The following is a 6,570-nucleotide window of genomic DNA, read 5'->3' on the forward strand; positions in this document are numbered from 1 at the left end:
TCCTTAAATAGACTTAGATTTTTTACTGTTATGTTTACCCCTAGGTATTTTACTTTTTTAACCACATTAAGTTCCGTCTCATTCTGAAACCGTTCTGACTCTGTATCAGTCAAATTTTTCCCCAAAACCTTAGTTTTCTGTTTATTTAGTTTAAATCCAGCCACCCGACCAAAGTCATTAATCAGTTGTAATACTCTTTTCGTACTGGGCTCTGGCTTCTGCAAGGTCAAAACCAGGTCATCTGCGAAAGCTTTTAATTTATATTGTTTCTGACCGACCTGAATTCCTTCCACCAACCGATCCCCTCTAATCATGTTCAATAGCACTTCCAGAACCGAAATGAATAACAAAGGGGAAATAGGGCAACCTTGTCGTGTCCCTTTTTCAATTTTAAACTCTTCTGTAACCACATTATTAACTATCAGTTTAGCTTTCTGTTCTGAATATATCGCCTCAATCCCATTCTCAAAACCCCGTCCCACTCCCATCTCTTTTAAATTTCCCATCATAAATTTCCAGGAGATATTGTCAAAGGCCTTCTCCGCGTCTATAAAAATTAAAACTGCTTTTGTATTTATATCTGTTTGCAAAAGTTCCAAAATGTCAATAATGTTCCTTGTATTAGCAAACAGATGTCTACCTGGGAGAAAGCCGGCCTGGTCCTTATGAATTACTTCATTTAAAACTTTTTTAAATCTATTTGCCAAAATGTCTGCAAATATTTTGTAATCCACATTTAAAAGAGAGATGGGACGGTAGTTCTTAAGTTGTGTCTTTTCAGCTTCCGACTTTGGTATTAATATGATGAACGCTTCCTTCCAAGACTCCGGTGCCCTCTTCCCCTCCATAATTTCATTGCTGACCTCCATCAAAGGTTGTATCAAATAGTCTTTTAATGTCTTATAGTACTTGGAGGTCAGCCCATCTGGTCCTGGAGATTTGCCAAGTTGCATGTTCTGGATGGCTTGTTCGATCTCCTGTCGTGTTATTTTAGAATTCAGGATTGTCCTATTTTCTTGTGACAATTTAGATAGTCCGTTTTTTGCCAAAAATTGTTTAATCTCAACATCATCTTGCGGCCCTTGGGTGTATAATTTTTTGAAGTATCTCTGGAAACACTTTCTGATATCCACTGGATTCTGGATGTTTTTTCCATCAACCTCTAAGTTTGTAACAGTATTTAATCTTTGTCTTCTCTTCAACTGCCAAGCTAGCAGTTTTCCACATTTATTCGCCGACTCAAACGTTTTTTGTTTCATTAATTTAACCTTCCATTCAATTTCCTGATTTATCAATTTAGAATATTGTATTTGATAAAGTTTAATTTCTCTCAGAGTTGGCTGTGACTTCGGATTCACTCTTAATTTCTTCTCTAATTCTTTTATTTTATCCAAGATCTTATCTTTTTTCTCATTTTGTGTTCTTTTCTTTACTGCATTCTGTTGTATCAAGAATCCCCTCATTACAGCTTTGCTTGCGTCCCAGATTATTCTTTTTTCCACCATATTATTCATGTTTATCTCAAAGTAGTCCTTCAAAACTTTTTGGGCCTTCTTGGTAATTTCCTGATCTCTAAACAAATTGTCATTCATCTTCCATCTAAAGGATCCAGTTGGTGATAGTGTCATATCCATCTTTACTGCATTATGGTCGGAGCAGGTCTTTGGGCAGATTTCCACTTTTCTGACCTTAGGTGCCAGGCCTCTAGAAATCCATATTTGGTCGATTCTTGTCCAGGTCAGTTGGGCTTCAGAAAAGAATGTTCCCTCTCTTCCTAGTGGGTTCTTTGTCCTCCAAATGTCAATCAAATCCATATTGTCAGTCATTTCAAAAAAGGTTTTAGGTAGTCTGCCGTCTTTTGTAACATTTTGACTTTGTGACTTGTCCATGTTAGTTGATACGACCCCGTTCATATCTCCCATCATTATGATGTTGTTGTAGTCTAGATAGTCCAGCATTGTCTCCTGCAGCTTCTTGTAAAATTCCGATTTCCCTTCATTAGGTGCATAGATTCCTAATATCAGCAATTTCTCTCCTTGATATTGTATCTCAATAGCCAAAATTCTTCCATGTTCATCTTTAAATAGGAATTTAGGTGACAGGCTCTCTTTTGCATATATCACCACGCCTCTCTTCTTAACTTTGTCCGACGATACAAATTCCTGGCCCAATCTTTTATTTATTAACACTTTTCTGTGGAGCCTCGTCACATGTGTTTCTTGTAAACAAATAATGTCCAATTGTTCTTTTTTTAATATATGAAATATTTTCTTCCTTTTTTCCGGAATGTTACAACCATTAATATTCCAGCTCAACAGTTGCAGAGACATCCTGAATTATCTAGTTATTTTTCAAGGGGTGGTATCTTGTTCTCAGGATCTTCAGGTTCCGCAGGTGCTGGTGTTGGTACTGGCGTTGCCTCAGGCCCAGAAGGTAGTTCAATTCCTTTTTGAAGGTCCTCTCCGTATGTAGACAGGAATTTGTCTCTCTCTTCCGGTGTTCTTACTTTAACCTTTCTCCCTCTAAAGGTAAAAGATATTCCTTGGGGAAATTCCCACCTGAATGGAATTGCGTTGCTCCTTAGTAGTTTAGCAAGTTCAGAATAGGCGGCTCTAAGATCCAGCAGTAGTCTTGGGATATCTTTATAGATTTCAATTCTTCTATCCAAAACCTCCAGTGATTTTACGAAATGTAGGCCCAGGATCTTATCCCTTTCCTCCTTTGATCTCAATGTTATCAAACAGTCTCTGGGCCTCTCCTTCTTTATGAATCTTCCAAGTCTGAAAGCTGACACGATTTTAAAGTCCTTTTCTTCCAAATTCCAGAACTTGGAGAATTCTTTGGTCAAAAACTCAGTTAGATGTCCTTCTTCTGCCTCTTGTAATGATCTAATCCTCAAGTTATTCTCACGATTTCGCAGTTCTATCATGGAGAGATAAATCTGATGTTCCCCAACTTGTTTAGTGAGTGGTCTTACCTCTTGCTCTAAATTTTCTAATTTTTGTCTGGTGTCCTCAGCCAATTTCCGATTTTCTGCTGAGGCCTCCGTTAACTGTCCAATTGCTTGTGCATTCTGTACCACTTGTGTAGTTAATTTATTTAGACATTCTGTATTTTTGTCAATCTTTGCTGATTGCGCATCTACTTTCTTGTCCAAAGCTTCCAATTTTTCAAAAATTTTGTCTAGAACAGAAACAGATACTCCTGAGGCCATATCTTCCAATTGTAACTGCTCTGCTTCGCCCTCTCCCTCCACTTCTGAGGGCAAAGCAGGTACAGATGATCTACGTGTCTGCGAGGCTGAGGTTAGAGTTGTTAAAGTTGTTTGTTTAGCTCTCCCTCTTTTTCTTGTGCCGCTCATTCCAACGTTATCTGTCAGTCAAGGTCACACTGAGTTATTCCCATGGGAATGGAAAGGTCCAGAGCAAGCAAACAACAAGGGAATCGAAAGTAAAATGTGCATGTAAAGTCACTGTTTTAATCCAATCCTCTAGAGGGAGCTTAAAATGTCTTTCAGAGTCTAATTTAATGTCCAGGAACCTTCAAATACAAATGTTTAGCAGAGTTTATAAATGGTCACTTTGTTACAGACAGTGCTTATTTATCTCCAAAAAGAGTGTTTCAAATTTAAAAGGTCTCAATACCCTCAGATTGTTTCAAGTTCCAATATACAGTATCCAAATCTGCAGTACTGACAGCTCCCTTAGTGCTCAGGCAGCTCCTGACTCTGGGTTTCACCTTCTAATTTGTAATCCAATAAAAGGAGGAAAGTCAAGTGCAAGTAATAATCCCAAATCTTTAGCTTAAAGTCTTTACTTTAAGATGCAAGTTCAATAGATGCTTAGATCTGTAAAGCTTAGGATCTCTTTCTTTCAGCCTCCACTCCTCCAGCTGATTGCTTTTTTCAAGTTCAATGGCTGCGGAAGACGGACTTCCTGCTTCCACGTCTCTCCGCTTTCAGCCAAGTTCAAGCCAATTTAGATTTTCCCTTTAAAGTCTCTAATTTCAAGTGACTCAGTCTTTTACTCACAAGTTAGTTGCTTTTCGTCCGAATCCGTAATTTAGCAGGAAAAGGGATCAGCGCTCACCGGCAGCAGCAGCGCGGCTTCGCTCCTCAGGCTGTGAAGCAGCTCTCAGCGCCGCAACCCCCCTCCGCGCTCCGGAGCCCCTTACGGGGTTCCTTTTGCGCTTGGAGGGTCGCTCAAGGCGCCCACCGAGCCTCAAGACCCCAGGCTCTTGCCGCCTGGGGTTTTCCAGAATGGGTCTCCGCTTCGCCGTAGCGGACGACCCGTTGCCTGCGGAGCCTCCTCTCCCATTCAGAAGAGGACCGCCATTGCCGTTCGCGCCGCCCCCGGAAGTCCTCGGCCTTTAGTTAATTAAACCATCTATATAGCCTTTTAAACCGGGGTGGGATATTTTTTATCATGGCATGGATTTTTGTGTTTCTATATTGCAAACCGCTGTGATCTTCAGATGAAGGGTAGCATAGAAACTAGTAACTTCTGCCACAGGAAGTGATAGAGATATTGTGCTAAGGGGCACATTTCCTTTGGGGGGCAACCTTCCACGGACAGCCTGTCAGGGCTGCATGTGGCCAGAGGCAAAAGTGTTAAGGTTTGGATTGTACATACAGTACATTCTAGGTGCATAAACATCAAGGGGTTTCTATATACATAAATCTCTTCAACCAGGAGACTCTGTCACAGTTCAAGGACACATTCCAGCTAGACGAAGCACTCCAAGGCGGTGTGGAGCAGGGCTGGTGAGGGGCAAAGCCAGAGTAGTCTTGAGATGGGGGCCTCACTGAATCCCTGGGCCTGAGGTTCTCTAGCCTGCTGTTCAGGCTTATATTTATTTGTAAGCAAGTCCCACTGTGTTTAAGTAGGTTAAGTAAAAAGATTGTTCTTTTAAAGTCGCGTAGTAGTTCTGAAAATAAAGGCTGCAGTCCTGTGCACATGCACCAGGGAGTAAGTGCCATTGAACTCAATGGAATTTCTTTCTGAGTGTGCATGCATAGGCTAGGGGCCATTAGGAAAGCGGCTGACAATAAAGTCGCCAAATCTTAATGCATTACAAAAATCTATGGACTGACTGAGGTTGGAACACTGCTGACATCTCACCTCAAAGGATATTGTAGAGCTGGAAAAGGTTTGGGAAAGGGCAACAGAAAAGATCAAGGGGATAGAACGTAGCACGAGACTCTTAATCTCAGGGTTGTGGGCTCAAGCCCCACGCTGGGCAATTCCTGCATTGCAGGGAGTTGGATTAGATGACCCTTGTGGTCCCTTCCAATTCTACAATTCTATCTAGTGGTACCCCAGGTTAAGAACTTAATTAGTTCCGGAGGTCCGTTCTTAACCTGAAACCGTTCTTAACCTGAAGCACCGCTTTAGCTAATGGGGCCTCCTGCTGCCGCTGCGCCACCGGAGCACGATTTCTGTTCTCATCCTGAAGCAAAGTTCTTAACCTGAGGTACTACTTCTGGGTTAGCGGAGTCTGTAACCTGAAGCGTATGTAACCCAAGGTACCACTGTACCTTAAGAGAAAAGGTTAAAATATTTGGGGCTTTTTAGAGACCAGGTAAGAGGGGACATGATAGTATAAAATTATGGACTGTGTGGAGAAAGTGGATAGACATACTTATACAGTGGTACCTCTGGTTATGTACTTAATTCGTTCCAGAGGTCCGTTCTTAACCTGAGGTACCACTTTAGCTAATGGGGTCTCCTGCTGCTGCCGCCGCCGCCGTACAATTTCTGTTCTCATCCTGAGGTTAAGTTTCGGTTTAGTGGAGTCTGTAACCCGAAATGTTTGTAACCCGAGGTACCACTGTAATTGAGGCCAATCAAGGAAACCGAATGTTGAATGATTCAGGACAGACAAAAGAAAGTACTTATTCACACAGCACATAGTTGAACTATGGAATTTGCTCCATGTGGTAGTGATGGCCACCAATTTGGATGGCTTTAAAAGATCAGACCAATTCATGGGGAAGACCATCAGTGGCTAGTAGGTGCAATGGATAGGTTTGTCTCCACTGTCCAGCGGCAGTGCCAACTGAATAGCAGTTGCTGGCAGTCACAAGTGAGAGTGCTTTTGCACTCAGGTACTCCTTTGTGAGAATGATGGACTAGATGGGCCTTTGGCCTGATATAGCAGAATTCATTTGTTCTTACGCTCTGCCATTACATACGTTAACTGCATCTGTGTTAAAAGTAGTGTGTCTAGTCTCCAAGCTCCCAGCCTCTCTGAATTATGGGATCATGACTCTAAAGCTATATACAGTATGTACTGTCTCTCACATCACAATGTATAAGGCTCTGGTTCTTTAAAGCTATTATATTAAAATGGTAATATTACCTATCAAGAATACGGTATTTCAGTTTGTTAATTGAAAGGGTACACATTTGCAACCGCAATATAGGGTTGCAACCCAAACCCCCTTTTCCATCCAGTCACTCGAACCCAGAAATAGCTGATATACATGTGGGCCTTTAAACGGCCATTCATTTAAAAGTTTTTATATTTCTTTATTGTAACTGAAAAACTGTACATAAAAAGGAGCTGTAA

At 41.3% G+C, this 6,570-nt stretch overlaps 1 protein-coding gene across 1 annotated transcript in view; it reads right to left on the bottom strand.

The window, feature by feature from the left end:
- The window catches only part of TRAF5 (TNF receptor associated factor 5), a 37,029-nt gene extending 30,660 nt beyond the window's left edge, over positions 1-6,369 (bottom strand). Inside the window, exon 1 of the mRNA XM_081000538.1 lies at positions 4,367-6,369. The gene's annotated coding sequence lies outside the window, so the exon portion shown is untranslated. The remainder of the gene's footprint in view (positions 1-4,366) is intronic.
- Between the last annotated feature and the right edge of the window lie 201 nt (positions 6,370-6,570).

Source organism: Podarcis pityusensis (genome assembly GCF_964106645.2).
Source record: "Podarcis pityusensis genome assembly, chromosome: 3".
In the NCBI taxonomy this organism is placed as follows: Eukaryota; Metazoa; Chordata; class Lepidosauria; order Squamata; family Lacertidae; genus Podarcis; species Podarcis pityusensis.